General features: G+C 40.3%; 1 protein-coding gene and 1 pseudogene across 11 annotated transcripts in view; one reads left to right on the plus strand and one right to left on the minus strand.

Moving 5' to 3' along the window:
* Positions 1-17,303, plus strand: part of TAF1 (TATA-box binding protein associated factor 1) — a 98,464-nt gene that overhangs the window by 60,477 nt on the left and 20,684 nt on the right. The window lies entirely within an intron of this gene.
* Positions 13,360-13,487, minus strand: LOC123571526 (small nucleolar RNA U13; annotated as a pseudogene).

A 17,303-nucleotide genomic window follows, 5' to 3' on the forward strand; every position in this document is an offset into this window, starting at 1 on the left:
ATAGAAGAGGGAGCTAAGGGCATATGAGAGAATTATCTAGCATACTGAGGTTCTCAACTAAGAATCCACATGATTATAAGACTTTTCTCCTGTAATTTTTAGCAGTAAGTAGTATGACTGTTAAGTTTGTCAGAAGGGGCAGAGTATTGGAGAGAAAAGGTGAAGGATTGGTCAGTTGGAAAGACTGATGAAGAAATAGGCGTTCTGGGCAGAGAACACAATATTTAATATCATGGAAGAATGAAAGAACAGGGCAAGTTCAGGGAATTATATGTAACTAGGACATGCATATATCATTAAAGAGATGAGACTTCCATTTTTGTTCATTCTGGTTTGGGTTGAAAGAATCTACTTTCTCACTTTGCTCTGCTTATTACACATTGGAAATTGGAGAGTGGAAATGTCCCTTCTTGGGTCAATTATCCATTATTTCATGAAAACACCTAAAGTTAATCACCCAGAATTCTGGCAGTGGAAGTGTTGGTAAGCTCACAGACGTCTAAAAAAGACTATGTGTAGCAAGTGATAAGCAAGAGTGTTACAGAAAGGCACTTGACCTGGTGATGCCTGACTTAGGACATAGGGCAGACTTACAAGGAGCTTATGTAAAACAGTAAGAAAAACCCAGAAGATACTAATAAAAAAGTAAGCAGAGGGCAGATGGACAAATCACAAAAGACGAAAATTAAAGAGGTAACAAACATGAATAAATATTGTGTTGCACTAGTAATCGAAGAAATGCAATTGGGCCGGACGTGGTGGCTCATGCCTGTAATCCCAGCACTTTGGGAGGCTGAGGCACATAGATCACCTGAGGTCAGGAGTTCGAGATCAGCCTGGCCAACATGGTGAAACCCCATCTCTACTAAAAATACAAAAGTTAGCTGGGTGTGGTGGCAGGCTCCCGTAATCCCAGCTACTTGGGAGTATGAGGCATGATAATTGCTTGAACCTGGGAGGTAGAGGTTGCAGTGAGCCAAGATAGTGCCATTGCACCCCAACCTGGGTGACAGAGTGAGACTTAGTCTCAAAAAAAAAAAAAAAAAATTGAAAGAGTTTTTTTTTCTTGTTTTTGTTTTGTTTTGTTTTGTTTTGTTGTTGTTTAGACGGAGTCTTGCTCTGTCGCTCAGGCTAGAGTACAGTGGCATGATCTTGGCGCACTGCACCCTCCACCCCCTGGGTTCAAGTGATTCTCCTGCCTCAGCCTCCCGAGTAGCTGGGATTACAGGTTCCCGCCACCGTGCCCGGCTAATTTTTGTATTTTTAGTAGAGATGGGGTTTCACCATCTTGGCTAGGCTGGTCTCAAACTCCTGACCTCATGAGCCACTGCATCCAGCCAACTCAGTTTTTTAGTAGACATAATGGTAGTGAGACAGGTGCTCTCACGCTTTGCTGTTGGCAGTATAAAATTGTGTGAGATTTCTGGAAAGCTATTTGGCAACATTGAGAGACTAAAAAATTGTTCAGACTTTATTGAACAGACTTTATTGTCAGGTAGACTTGGATTTGAACATTGGCCCCAGCACTTAATAGCAATGTGACTTTGAGCAAATAACTTAGTCTCTGCTTTTCCTATCTGTAAAATAAGAATAATAGTACTCCCCTCTGAGGGTTGTTGTGAGGATTAAATAAAATAGTGCATGTAAGTAGTTAGCATGTGGTAAGATGATAATCCTAATCAGAGATGTAGTCAGAGGTATTCATGATACTGTTATTTATGTTAGCAAGGACTTATTTAACTTGAACAGTTGACGTAAAGGGGATGATGTTATATGTTTTCCATGGTTTTTCCTTGTATAGGAAGCAGGGGAACTCTCCTAAGAGGAAGTGACTTTTGAACTGAGTTTTGAAGAATGATGATGATAGTAACTACTTATTGAGCACCTACTGTGCCAAGGAAATAGTCAAGTGGAAAACGGTGGAGAAGTTCCTGGCAGATAACACAAATGCAAAAGTAGATGAAGGTGCCTTGGATAGGAAATGCCGGTAGTTAAATATGACTAGGATGCATAGTGGAATTACATTTGGTAGTGAGATTCGAGATTTTAAAGGTAGAGGGGCCAAATCATGAAAGGCCTAGTATGTTACACCAAACCTTTAGAAGGAGAAAGGGACATATCAGGTACTAGTACCTGAATGTATCATTCCGAAACCTGTCTGAAGAATGGATTGGAAGAGGGGAATAAGATAGAGACCGGTAAAGAAACTATTGACAGCATTCCCAGTTAAAAATACTGACGGCCTGAACTAAGATCAGTATCGATAAGAGTAAAAAGATGAAGACGGGGTGTAGAGATACTGAGGAGGTAGAATTGATGTTTCATAAATGGTTAGAAGTTGGGGGCATGGGTAAAGGATGGAGATTTTAAGATGGTATCAAGCACTCATGCTCTTGGGGGAAACATAAATTAGTACAAACGTTTTAGAGGACTGTAAATGTTCATTTCCATTGGCTAAGCACCTTCACTTCCAGGGACGACTACACACAAGTTTATAAAGGTACATGTACAAATGTTCTTTGCAGCATTGCTTGTAATTGCAAAAACATGGAGCATTCTAAATATTCAACAATAGGAAATTGTTTTAAAAATGGCACATCTATATGATGAAGTACTGCTCAGCTATCAAAACGGTAGACTTAGCTAACAAATTAGGTGTATTTGTGTATACTCATATGAAAAGATATTCAAGTTGTATTATTGAGAACCATATTACTCAACAGTATATTTAGAAAGGGGGGGTCACAAATTTGGATTCTATGGACAGGTAATACAAATGAGTGAAATGGGCTATGTTGTGGGGGCCAATGAACTGGAGAGCAGGTATCCCATCTAGGAGTCAGTCACTGTTTAGCTCAGTTGTTGCCATGGAATTGAATTACCAAAGGGAGAAATGGAGAATAGTTTTTACTTTATACTTGTTTGTACTTAGGTATTTGAATTTTTTAGTGAGCATATGTGCTCACTAAAAGTATTATGTACTTTTGCAATTAGGAGAAATTTCCATTTTTGGAAGGATGAAGAAACCAAATGACGTCCAAAGTTCTGACTTGGGCAACAAGTGGTGCCATTGACTAATATGGGAAATACAGGAAGAGTAGTTTGGAGAAAAGATAGCAGAGTTCAACTTGCTATGTTGTATTGGGGTAGGACATCTAAGTGAAGACTTTTAATAGGTAGTTAGCTGTATACAAGTCCAAAGCTCAGATGATATATATATATATATATATATTTTTTTTTTTTTTTGGGACAGAGTCTTGGTCTGTCACCCAGGCTGGAGTGCAGTGGTGTGATCTCGGCCCACAGCAACGTTCGTCTCCCAGGTTCAAATGATTTGCCTGCTTCAGCTTCCCAAGTAGCTGGGATTACAGGCACATGTCATCACACCCAGCTAATTTTTGTATTTTTAGTAGAGACGGGGTTTCACCATGTTGGCCAGGCTGGTCTCAAACTCCTGACCTCAAATGATCCACCTCCCTCGGCCTCCCAAAGTGCTGGGATTATAGGTGTGAACTTTTGCACCTGGCCTCAGAAGAGAGTTTATACTATAAATATGGTTATTTTTCAGATTATCAGCATATAAAAATATAAGTAGATGAGTTCAAATAGGGAGTAGGGTACATTCCTTGAACCCTCTGTTGTATGTAAAATATGATGATTTTACTGAGTAGAAAGACCATAGATTTTATCAGATTATCAAAGTTGTGTGTGATCCCAAAAAAGATAAGAATCACTGTTTAAGAGAGGATGTGGGATAAGAATAGACCTGACAAATTCCAATATTTAAGATAATAGGTGAGGCCCGGCACGGTGGCTCACGCCTGTAATCCCAGCACTTTGGGAGGCCGAGGTGGGTGGATCATGAGGTCAAGAGATCGAGACCATCCTGGCCAGCATAGCAAAACCCTGTCTCTACTAAAAATACAAAAAATAAGCTGGGCGTGGTGGCATGCGCCATTGTCCCAGCTACTCGGGAGGCTGAGACAGGAGAATCACTTGGACCCGGGAGGCGGAGGTTTCAGTGAGCCGAGATTGCACCCCTGCACTTCAGCCTGGCCACAGAGCGAGACTCCGTCTCAAAAAAAATAAAAAAAATAAAAAAAAGTGAGTATGAAGGAGTGGCCAGAATGAAAGAAGAAAAACTAAGAGAGAATAATATACTGCAAACTAAGAGAAGAGAATTTCAAAGAGGGAAAATTACCAACAGGTCAAGTGCTACAGAGAAGACCAAAGAGGATGGTTGTTAGAAGAGTTATTTCACTGAAGTGGTAGAATAAAAAGCCAGACTGCAGGAGTTATGAATGAATGGGAAGCAAGAAAGTAGAGATTGAGAGTTGCCTGTGAAGGGAAGAAGGAAGTAGACAATATGTTGAGGGGATGAAGGCAGTTGGACAGAGGAGACCTTTGTATAGGTCAAAGAGAAGAAAAGGATGTGAAATGCCTATGAAAGTGGGAAGATAGACATTGAGAAAGTTTCCGCCTAAGTAGCATCTTAGTTCTCTGTAAAGTAGGAAACGGTATTTTTTGCTGAGATTAAAGTACGAGAAGGAATTTGAAGAAAAATATCAACAAGAATTATTTTTATGGGAAATTGGAAAAGGAGCTGATTAGGGACATTTCAGAAGAATGCTGTTGAGCAGCTTTTCAGGGTCCAGCTGAAGATGGAGACTTTTTTTTTGAGCAGTATCATTTGGAACAGTTCTGTAATTTTTGTCAGTGCTCATCAGATCAAGTTAGGGAACTGAGAAGGCAGATGATAAAATTGATTCAGGATTGAGATTTTGTTTTGTGGATGTGCTGGAAAGATTGGGAATTGTGAGGGTATTAGCAAAAGAAGAAAAAATTGTTGAAGTTCAGGCATCTCAGACCAATAAAGGACGCTTTATTGCAGAGGATTGTGACCGTATAGTCTCCAGTTTGGGGGAATATCTCAGAGCAGCTTCACAAAAGCTTGCAATTTATTTGGCAATTTGTGTTTTATCTTAAAAACTTATGCAAATTTTCCTTTAGGCTTATCTGTACTTTAACTTGCTTTAAATTTCTTACCAAATTACTTCACATCCCCTCTCCAATCTTCAAGTAAAATTGCTGATTCAGGAAGCTATACAACAATGATCCCATAGCTTACTTTGGTATATTCTTCTGCATTACCTTAGTTTTTAAAACATGGGGCTGATTATACATTAAAGTAATGCCAGGAGAGGCTTAATATGTTTAGAGATAGAAATTAATGGGCCTGGCAATTTTCTTGAAGTAAGAGAAAGAGAATGAAAAAACTGGACAGACACAAGGCTGTGGTAAGAAAGTTGAATATTTGGAGTTGAAAGTTCCAGAGGTGAAGCAGTTTTCACTAGATAGCATTCTGGGTATAGCCATGGATGTGTTTGGTAGCCATGGATGTGTTTGGCTGGAGCAAAGGTGCAAACTATTGGCACAAAGATTTGCAGGGATTTGGATAGGTTGTACATGTGAACAATAAAGTAACTCACTATGATGGGAGAGATTTGGAGCCGAGAGAATGATTGTGCCAGGTGCATAAGTTTTTGTGAATGAGAATCAGTTAATAATGGTGACTAAAGGTGAAGAACACAGATTTCAAACTCAGGTGTCCTGCAGGGGCCAGGCAAATAATGTAAATGACTAAGGTGGGCCAGGTGGGATTGTGCTAAACTAGAAGAGTGCATGCATATTCCATCTAAAGCAGCATGTCCTTCATCTGATTGTTGTCCTAAGGAAATGAGTATCCTGTGTTGCTAGATGTCTTAATGTTTCTTTTTTTTTTTTTTTTTTTTTGAGACGGAGTATCCTCTGTTGCCCAGGCTGGAGCGCAGTGGCGCGATCTCGGCTCACTGCAAGCTCCGCCTCCCGGGTTCACGCCATTCTCCTGCCTCAGCCTCCCGAGTAGCTGGGACTACAGGCGCCCGCCACCTCGCCCGGCTAATTTTTTGCATTTTTTTAGTAGAGACGGGGTTTCACCGTGTTAGCCAGGATGGTCTCGATCTCCTGACCTCGTGATCCGCCCGCCTTGGCCTCCCAAAGTGCTGGGATTACAGGCGTGAGCCACCACACCCGGCCCTTAATTTTTCAAGAGAAGCTGAAAATCTGAATTTTTTATGTGACATTTCTTAAATTTTTACGTATTTGCAAATAGTTTAAATGTTTATTTACTCCGTTGGCCAAATAAAAACATCTATCTGCAGGCCAAATTTGGCTCCAAGTCTTCAACCTCTGGCGTAGTGAAAAACAGGCCTTAGAGTAGGAGAGATTTTTTTTTTATCCCCAAGAAGAAGTAAATAATGTCTAGGTAGTAGCAGTGGACAGCCTAGAAGGTTGACTTTCCCCCTTCTTAACCAGTGGAATAGGAAACTTCTGAATAGGGCTATAAGGGTTAGTGGTACCATGTGATATGAAATGATGACATCTAGAAAGATACCATAAAGACATTGAGGAGTTAAAGGCACATGAAATATTTCCCACTATCAGGTGATACACACGAAATATTTCTGTTTAAAACTTTGTTGGTTCAGCCAAATATGATCCTTCCTCTTTTTTTAATTAATAGTAACAAAGTCCAGGCTGGATGCAGCGACTCACTCCTGTAATCCTAATGCTTTGGGAGGCCAAGGCAGGAGAATCTCTTGAGGCCAGAAGTTCAAGATCAGCCCTGGCAAGAGACCCTGTCTCTTAAAAAATTTTAAAAATTACCTGGGCATGGTGGTGTGTGCCTGTTGCTGAGCCCAGGAGTTCAAGGCTGCAGTGAGCCATGATTGTGCCACTGCACTCCAGCTTGGTTGACAGAGTGAGACCCTGTCTCAAGAAACAAAAAATATAAATAGTAACAAAGTCCATGTGGACTTTATTCTCTACGTTAAAATTTTTATTTTGTAAAATTTTATTGTTAGTATTAAAGTTAATCTAAATTAGTAGAATGGTATCTCTAATTAACATTATTTTGACTCTATATTCAGATCCTTCACTCATAATATACTGCATATGACCATATTTCTATAACATTTTACACTGACTTCCTTGACTTTGTTAGTCACATATTTAGCCCGTGAACTATATTGTATATAGCCAGAATACTTAGCACTAAGATTAGGGTCATTAGGCAAAAACCAGAAGATAAGTAACATTCCATATAAAACACATCTGGACATAGGCAGCATGTATCAGAGGAATTGGTCTTGTCCTTAAGTGATGACAGTGGACTGTACGCTAATTATAGAGTTAAGCCCTTGTACCTTCCAGCTGCCACGTAAGTACTAGATCAATTTCAGAACCTCTGTTCATGTTTAAATAGCATTTGAAAAGAACATTAATACAGGGAAGTCCACAACTTTAAGTGGTTGGAGTTATTTACAGCAGTCCCCAAAGGACCACAACAGTTAAAGGAGAGAGTCATACAGATAAGTCCCTTCTCAAAAATACAACCCAAACTTTTTGCCGGACTTAACAAAATTGGCAGAGGCCTTACTACTTAATGTTTAGTTAAATTTGAAATGAGCTGCATAGTCTGTGGCTATACCACCCTAAATGTGCCTGATCTCATTTGAAATGAGCTGCGTAGTCTGAACCAATAGGTAATGCTGAGCTAGTCATGATGAGATTCCCCTTTCCCAAAGATTTCATAGCAAGTTTCTCCTCTAGTGCTCTTAAAACCAAAATCAACTCCAGTAAGAAACCATCTTTAGGATGGACATAGGTAGAACTTGTGTCATGAAACCTGAGAGCCCAAAGTTTTAGAATGCTCAGTTGGACCCCACAATCTAGATATAAATTTACAAAGAAAAACTGAGAAATCTCCCCCTGTCCCCAACTTTTGAGTATCTCCCAATCTTTTGTGGGCTCTGATAGTTGTTCAGGTTATAGGACCTTTGCCTGACATTCTCGGGTCTCATCCTATGCCTGTGTAGCTTAGTAGTTATTCAGCCAAAGACTAAAGGGAGCCCTTGCAGATCTTGTGGAGCACCCTCTTCTCCAGTTGTGCCTTGCAATTTCCGGCTGTCTTAACCTCCTCAGACTCTAATATGTCTCCACAGCTCAGGAAGACTGCGATAATTGGCTTGCCTTCAGCAGAAAGCCAGGGACAATTGTAGGGCTCACTTCATTTCCCTTCCCTTCTCACAGGGATCACAGAATCTTACACTACTAGTTGCTCAGTGTCTGAAAGCAGTTGTTTCATTTGTTTTTTTCTAGTTTTCTGTTTATAGTAGGAAGACTAATCCAATAGCATTTATTCTATCATGCCCAGAAAGTCTTTTAATGTTTAGTTTTATGGTATTTCTGACATACAGAAACTTCATATGCATACATTTGTATTTATCAGTCTTTCCTATATGATTCCTGTCTTTGGTATTATAACTCTTCAAAAGATCTTCCCTACCCCCAAGATAGCAAACCATATTTTCTTCTAATACGTACAGTATTTTAAATATTTAAATGTTTGTCTACTTTTTAGAATAAAATCTTAAGTAGAAGGTAAATATTTAACTTTCTTTCTTTCCCAAATGACTAGCCAAAGTGTCCAAGTCCCTTTTATGGAACAGTCTAACCTTTTCTACTAATTGAAATGCTACCTGCATTTTTTTTTTTTTTGAAATAAGGTCTTGCTCTGTTGCCCAGACTGGAGTGCAGTAGTGTGATCATGGGTCATTACAGCCTCCACCTCCTGGGCTCAAGCTATCCTACCACCTTAGCCTCCCAAGTAGCTGGGACTACAGGCATACATCACCAAGCCTGGCTAATTTCTGTTTTTGGTTTAGTTTTTGTTTTTTTGTATTTTTTTTTTTTTTTTTTTTTGAGACGGAGTCTCGCTCTGTCGCCCAGGCTGGAGTGCAGTGGCCTGATCTCCGCTCACTACAAGCTCCGCCTCCCAGGTTCACGCCATTCTCCTGCCTCAGCCTCCTGAGTAGCTGGGACTACAGGCGCCCGCCACCATGCCTGACTAATTTTTTGTATTTTTAGTAGAGACGGGGTTTCACCGTGTTAGCCAGGATGGTCTTGATCTCCTGACCTCGTGATCCGCCCGCCTCGGCCTCCCAAAGTGCTGGGATTACAGGCATGGGCCACCTGGCCTGGCCTACTTTTTGTATTTTTTGTAGAGATGTGGTTTCACCATGTTGCCCAGGCTGATCTCAGACTCCTGGGCTCAAATGGTCCACCTGCCTCAGCCTCCTAAAGTGCTAGGATTACAGGCATAAGCCAATGCACTTGGCCAAAATGCTACTTTTATACTATACTAAATTCTTACTTTTTTTTTTTTTTTTTTGAGACAGAGTCTCGCTCTGTCCCCCAGGCTGGAGTGCAGTGGCACGATCTTGGCTCACCACAAGCTCCGCCTCCCGGGTTCACGCCATTCTCCCCCCTCAGCCTCCAGAGTAGCTGGGACTACAGGTGCCCGCCACCACGCCCAGCTAATTTTTTTGTATTTTTAGTAGAGACGGGGTTTCACCGTGTTAGCCAGGATGGTCTCGATCTCTCGACCTCGTGATCCGCCCGCCTCAGCCTCCCAAAGTGCTGGGATTACAGGCGTGAGCCACCTCGCCCGGCTCTTAAATATTCTCAAACCTATTTGAGAGCTTTCTATTCTGCTTCATTGATCTGTTTGTCTAGTCTGGTGCTATTATCACCAGATAATATAATTGTTTTATCACAAAGGCTTTATAATTTTAAATTCCTTGACTGTGCTTGCTTGATTATCCTAAATAAACCCTAAGGTCATTTTTGTTAGATTCTACCTTGTCGTCGAATGAATAAACATGATTGAGACCTTATTTAATTTATGGATTAATTTGGAGAAACTGTGTATCTTTATAATTCTCCATTTTTCCACCTGGGAGTTTATATTTCTTCATTTACTCACATTTTCTTTTATGTCCCCCAATAATGGCTTCTAGTTTTCTTCATATAGTTTCTAGGCATCTTTTAATTTATTCTTATACATTTTATAGTTGTTGTTGCTTTTGAATTTCTCATTGTTTATTCCTAGGCAATTTAAAAGTTTTTATTTTGTTTATTCTTCATTGTCAATATTCTATATAAAATTTAAAAGCTTTGCTGCCATTGTGCTTGTGCTCTTTTTTTCCTAACTGGTTATTAAGTCTAAAGGTTTCAGTTTGAAGAATATGGGTAGTTGATTCAGTATTGTTCATAGGTTAAATGTAATACTTAAAGCGTTTCCATGATACTAGTTTCTAAGTCTGTGCTATGAGGGTACTACTCTGTAAGTTTGGCCACTAACAAATAATAAGGGTCTTTTTTTTCCATCAGTGATTGGGACCCAAGATATAAGTATCTCTGACCAGGCTTGGTGGCTCACAACAGTAATCCCAGCACTTTGGGAGGCCGAGGCAGGCGGATCATTTGAGGCCAGGAGTTAAAGACCAGCCTGGCCAACATGGTGAAACCCCATCTCTACTAAAAATACAAAAATTAGCTGGGCCTGGAGCTGAGATCATGCTACTGCACTCCAGCCTGGGCGACAGAGTGAGACTCTGTCTCCAAAAAAAAAAAAAAGAAATATTTCCATATGAAGGTTAAGTCCTTCACGTCATTGAAGAGAAGAAAAACTTCCCCAAATCCTGCTTGAGTCTCTTGCTGCCATCTTGTCTCTTTCTCTTTCCATACAGACTTTTTTATTATGGTAAAATATAGATAATATAAAAATTTGTCATTTTAACTATTTTTATTTTTTTGAGACTGAGTCTCATTCTGTTTCCTAGGCTGGAGTGCAGTGGTGCGATCTTGGCTCACTGCAACCTCTGCTTCCTGGGTTCAAGCGTTTCTCCTGCCTCAGCCTCCAGAGTAGCTGAGATTACAGGTGTACACTACCACGCCCGGGTAATTTTTGTATTTTTAGTAGAGACGGGGGTTCACCATGTTGGCCAGGTTGGTCTCCCATTTCTGACCTCAGGTGATCCACCTGCCTCAGCCTCCCAAAGTGCTGGGATTACAGGCATGAGCCACTGTGCCCAGCCGTCATTTTAACTATTTTTAAGTGTACAAATCAGTGGCATTAAGTTCATTCACAGTGTAGTGCAACCATTACCACTATGTATTTACAGAACTTTTTTATTATTCCAAACAGAAACTCTGTACCCCTTACATGGTAACTCCCCTTCTTCCTAGCTCCTGGTAATCTCTATTCTAGTTTCTCTCTCTATGCAATTGCCTATTCTAGGTATGTCATATAAGTAAATCATACATTATATACAATATTCTTCCTTTTGTGTCTGGTTTGTTTTACTTACCATATTTTCAAGGTTCATCCATGTTGTAGCATGTATCAGACTTTCATTCTTTTTTATGACAGCCAGACTTCTTTTATGAATATGTAACATCTCTCACTATTTTCTTTGTCTGCCAGTAATGCCTCACTTAGCTTTAAGCTGGCTTCCACCCTGTCCAGTCTCCCAAGTAAACAGGACCGCATAATTGTCAAATATAGTGGGCACTTTTCTGTGCTTATCTTGACCTCACCCTACTATTTGACGTAATTGACCATTCTTTCCTCACAACTGTATTGCGATTGGCTTCCATGACAATTTTTAGCTCCGGCTAGGGGAGGCCGAGGCGCGTGGATCACGTGAGGTCAGGAGTTCGAGACCAGCCTGGCCAACATGGTGAAACCTGTCTTCACTAAAAATACAAAAAAATTAGCCAGGCGTGGTGGCACACAGTATAAGAATGCAGTCAGCATTCTCGGGAGGCTGAGGCAGGAGAATCACTTGAACCTGGGAGGCAGAGGTTGCAGTGAACCAAGATCATGACACTGCACTCCAGCCTGGGTGACAGAACGAGACTCCAAAAATAAAAAAGTCAGCCCTTATTTTCTTCCCACCTCTTAAACTATTCCTTTTTAATCTCCTTTGCTGAATGTTCTGCCCACTCCTGTAACTTCAGTTATCACCTCTTTCCTGATGACTCTATTGTAGACAAAGCCACTTGCCAAACATTTCCTCTTGGATGTTTCAGTGGAACTTAAAACATACCTCAAGCTGAGTGTATTATTGTTTCCTCCTATCCTTCTTTATTCCAACTTTCTCCCTCTCTCCTCCTTTACTTGAATCACTCATTTACAATTTCCAATCTGGGTTTAATGGGACATTAACATTACCCAGTAGCTACATCTAGGAACCTCTTGTTTTTGATTCTTTATTTTGAATAAGTTCCAACATCCAGTATGTCACTAAAGCTTGCATTATATTTTGCCTAGTCACCTGGTGAATGTCCCAGCCTTTATATTTATCTCCTTCTAACCTAACATCTACATTCCTGTCGGGTAGACCTTTTAAAAAACAAAAAAGCAAAACCTCTTATAAAAAGATCAAATAATCTAGAAATATATAAAATTAAAAGTTAAAGCTTCTGCCTGCCCTCCCACTCCTGTCTCCCATATTTTCATTTCCCCAGAGATAACAGCTTGATATATAGTCTTAGGTACTTTTTTCTATGCTTACACAAAATGTGTTTACTTATTACGCCACTCTCAGCACACTGCCTATAGGGTAGCCCTGCTCTGCAGGAGCAGTAAAAAAGAAAAATACATGTAGGTTTTTCAAGTTTTTGTTTTATTCTGTAATTTGCTCTTTTTTGCTCATGAATATATTCTGATCCTTTTTATTTTGAGGTAATTATAGATTCAGGAAATTGTAAGAAATAGTACAGAGTCCTGTGGGCTTCTCACTCAGCTTCCTTCAATGGCAATATCTTACATAGCTGTACTTCAATATCAAGACCAGGAAATTTATATTGGTACATTACTGTTAAATAAATTACAAAACTTAGTTTTCACCATTTAAAAAATCTATTTGTGCATATCTGTGTGCAATTTCATGCCGTATGTATGTTCCTGTAACCACCACCACAATTAAGACTTAGAACTGTTACCATAAAGGAACTCCCTGTTCTTTGTATCTGCACCCCCCACACACACACGCCCACCACCGCACCCACCACTGTTCCTGTTCCACTTATCTGTTCTCCATCTCTATAGTTTTGACATTTGAGCATGTTATATAAATGGAATAGTATAATATGTATGTAACAATTTGAGATTGACTTTTTTCACAAAGCATAATTCCCTTGAAGTCCATCTAAATTGTTGTATCAGTAGTTCATTTTTTAAACTGTTGAGTGTCCCATTGTGTGGTTGTAGCAGAGTTTGTTCAAACATTTACTCATTGAAGGACATTCAGATTTTCACTATTTTGCCATTATGAGTAAAGCTGCTGTGAGCAATCATAGACAGGGTTTTGGATGAGTTTAATTTTTCATTTCTCTGGGATAAATGCCCAAGAATAGAATGGTATATGTTTAGTTTTACAAGAAACCGCACTATTTCATTTTTTTTTTCCATATCAGATGTGGAAAAAAAATGTACTGGCATTGTAATAAGGCTTGAGGGAGGCACATCTCACACATGAGCGTGAAAACCCAACGTCATCACACTTATGTCATCATAAGCTTATGAACTACAAAAAGATTGTGCCATACTTTTGGAGTGTCTGTACCATTTTACATTCCCACCAGCAATGTACGTGATCCAGTTTCTCTGCAGCATTCACTATTAACACTTTAAAAAATTTTAGCTGTTCTTCTATTGTGATTTTATTTTTTTTTTTTTTTTGGAATTTGGTGCAAATTTTATTAAACTACAAAAATCATACAGTTATTTTAGATATATTTATATAAAGTCATAAAAGCTATGATTTTTGAAAAATATTAGCATAAGAAATTTTTTTGTTATATAAGTAAATTTAGCATCTTAAGGATTCAATATACAGTTTAAAAATTTTTTAAATTAACAGCGATTGTACATATTCTTGAGGGCACATAATTATATTTCCATACATATAATTTATAGTTATCAGATCAAGGTAATTAGCACATCCAGTGTCTCAAATGTTTATCACTTCTTTGTGTTGAGAATGTGCAATATCCTTCTAGCTATTTGAAACTATAGATTGTTTTATTATTAACTATAGTCATTCTATGGTGCTATAGAACACTAGAACTTATTTCTATCTAGCTATAATTTTGTATTTTTTTTTCTGGGGTATATGTGCACAACGTGCAGATTTGTTACATATGTATACATGTGCCATGTTGGTTTGCTGCACCCATTAACTCGTCATTTACATTAGGTATTTCTCCTAATGCTATCCCTCCCCCAACCCCCCACCCCACGACAGGCCTTGGTATGTGATGTTCCCCACCCTGTGTCCAAGTGCTCTTATTGATCAATTCCCACCTATGAGTGAGAACATGTGGTGTTTGGTTTTCTGTCCTTGTGATAGTTTGCTCAGAATGATGATTTCCAGCTTCATCCATGCCCCTGCAAGGGACGTGAACTCATCCTTTTTTATGTCTGCATAGGGATTCCATGGTGTATATGTGCCACATTTTCTTAATCAAGTCTATCATTGATGGACGTTTGAGTTGGTTCGAAGTCTGCTATTGTGAATTGTGCCACAATAAACATATGTGTGCATGTGTCTTTATAGTAGCATGATCCATAATCCTTTGAGTATATCCCCAGTAATGGGATGGCTGGGTCAAATGGTATTTCTAGTTCTAGATCCTTGAGGAATCGCCACACTGTCTTCCACAATGGTTGAACTGGCTTACAGTCCCACCAACAGTGTAAAAGTGTTCCTATTTCTCCACATCCTCTCCAGCATCTGTTGTTTCCTGACTTTTTAATGATCGCCATTCTGACTGGTGTGAGATGGTATCTCATTGTGGTTTTGATTTGCATTTCTCTGATGGCCAGTGATGATGAGCATTTTTTTCATGTGTCTGTTGGCTGCATAAATGTCTTCTTTTGAGGAGTGTCTGTTTGTGTCCTTTGCCCACTTTTTGATGGGGTTGTTTGATTTTTTTTCTTGTAAATTTAAGTTCTTTGTAGATTCTGGATATTAGCCCTTTGTCAGATGGGTAGATTGTTAAAATTTTCTCCCATTCTGTAGGTTGCCTGTTAACTCTGATGGTAGTTTCTTTTGCTGTGCAGAAGTTCTTTAGTTTAATTAGATCCCATTTGTCAGTTTTGGCTTTTGTTGCCATTGCTTCTGGTGTTTTAGTCATGCAGTCCTTGCCCATGCTTATGTCCTGAATTGTATTGCCTAGGTTTTCTTCTAGGGTTTTTATGGTTTTAGGTCTAACATTTAAGTCTTTAATCCATCTTGAATTAATTTTTGTTAAGGAGTAAGGAAGGGATCCAATTTCAGCTTTCTACATATGGCTAGCCAGTTTTCCCAGCACCATTTATTAAATAGGGAATCCTTTCCCCATTTCTTGTTTTTGTCAGGTTTGTCAAAGATCAGATGGTTGTAGATGTGTGGAGTTATTTCTGAGGCCTCTGTTCTATTCCATCGGTCTATATATCTGTTTTGGTACCAGTACCATGCTGTTTTGATTACTGTAGCCTTGTAGTATAGTTTGAAGTCAGGTAGCGTGATGCCTCCAGCTTTGTTCTTTTTGCTTAGGATTGTCTTGGCAATGTGGGCTCTTTTTTGGTTCCATATGAACTTTAATTAGTTGTTTCCAATTCCGTGAAGAAAGTCATTAGTAGCTTGATGGGGATGGCATTGAATCTGTAAATTACCTTGGGCAGTATGGCCATTTTCATGATATTGATTCTTCCTATCCATGAGCATGGAATGTTCTTCCATTTGTTTGTGTCCTCTTTTATTTCATTGAGCAGTGGTTTGTAGTTCTCCTTGAAGAGGTCCTTCACATCCCTTGTAAGTTGGATTCCTAGGTGTTTTATTCTCTTTGTGGCAGTTGTGAATGGGAGTTCACTCATGATTTGGCTCTCTGTTGGTCTGTTACTGGTGTATAAGAATGCTTGTGATTTTTGCACATTGATTTTGTATCCTGAGACTTTGCTGAAGTTGCTTATCAGCTTGAGATTTTGGGCTGAGACGATGGGGTTTTCTTTTTTCTTTTTTTTTTTTTTTTGAGACAGAGTCTCGCTGTGTCTCCCAGGCTGGAGTGCAGTGGCGTGATCTCGGCTCACTGCAAGCTCCGCCTCCTGGGTTCCCGCCATTCTCCCGCCTCAGCCTCCCAAGTAGCTGAGACTACAGGCGCCCGCCACCACACCCGGCTAGTTTTTTGTATTTTTAGTAGAAACGGGGTTTCACCATGTTAGCCAGGATAGTCTCGATCTCCTGACCTTGTGATCCACCCGCCTCAGCCTCCCAAAGTGCTGGGATTACAGGCTTGAGCCACCGCGCCCGGCCGACGATGGGGTTTTCTAAATATACGATCATGTCATCTGCAAACAGGGACAATTTGACTTTCTCTTTTCCTAATTGAATACCCTTTATTTCTTTCTCTTGCCTGATTGCCCTGTCTGTGGCCCAGTTTTAATTGTGTTGTTTTCTTTTTTTTTTGAGACAGAGTCTCACACTGTCACCCAGGCTGGAGTGCAGTGGCGCAATCTTGGCTCACTGCAGTGTCTGCCTCCCAGATTCAAGCGATTTTCCTGCCTCGGCCTCCTGAGAATCTGGGATTACAGGCGTCCGCCCCAATGCCTGGCTAATTTTTTTGTATTTTTAGTAGAGACGGAATTTCACTGTGTTGGCCAGGCTGGTTTTGAATGCCTGACCTCAAGTGATCTGCCTGCCTCAGCCTCCCAAAGCGTTGGGATTACAGGTATGACCCACTGTGCCCAGCCTGTGTTTTCTTTTTGAGACAGAGTCTCACACTGTCACCCAGGCTGGAATACAGTGGCGCAATCTCAGCTCACTGCAACCTTCGCCTCCCAGGTTTGAGTGATTTTCCTGCCTCAGCCTCCCAAGTAACCGGGATTACAGGCACCTGCTACCATGCCTGGCTAATTTTTGTAGTTTTAGTAGAGACGGGGTTTTGCCATGTTGGCCAGACCGGTCTGGAACTCCTGACCTCAAGTGATTGGCCTTCCTTAGCCTACCAAAGTGTTAGGACTATAGTCGTGAGTCACCTCGCTCGGCCTGTTTTCTTAATGAGTTTTGAGGGTTCTTGATATATTCTAGGTACGAGACCACAACCAGCCCAGTGTTTGTGTCTCTTAAGAAGTTGGCCAGGCACGGTGGCTCACACCTATAATCCAAGCACATTGGGAGGCCGAGAACGGTGGGTTGCTTGAGGTCAGGAGTTTGAGATCAGCCTGGTCAACATGGTGCAACCCATCTCTACTAAAAATACAAAGAAAAAAATAATAATAATTAGCTGGGTGTGGTGTGTGGTGGCGCACACCTATAATCCTAGCTACTCAGGAGGCTGAGGCATGAGAACTGGTTGAACCTGGGAGGTGGAGG

Source organism: Macaca fascicularis, chromosome X, assembly GCF_037993035.2.
Source record: "Macaca fascicularis isolate 582-1 chromosome X, T2T-MFA8v1.1".
NCBI lineage: Eukaryota > Metazoa > Chordata > Mammalia > Primates > Cercopithecidae > Macaca > Macaca fascicularis.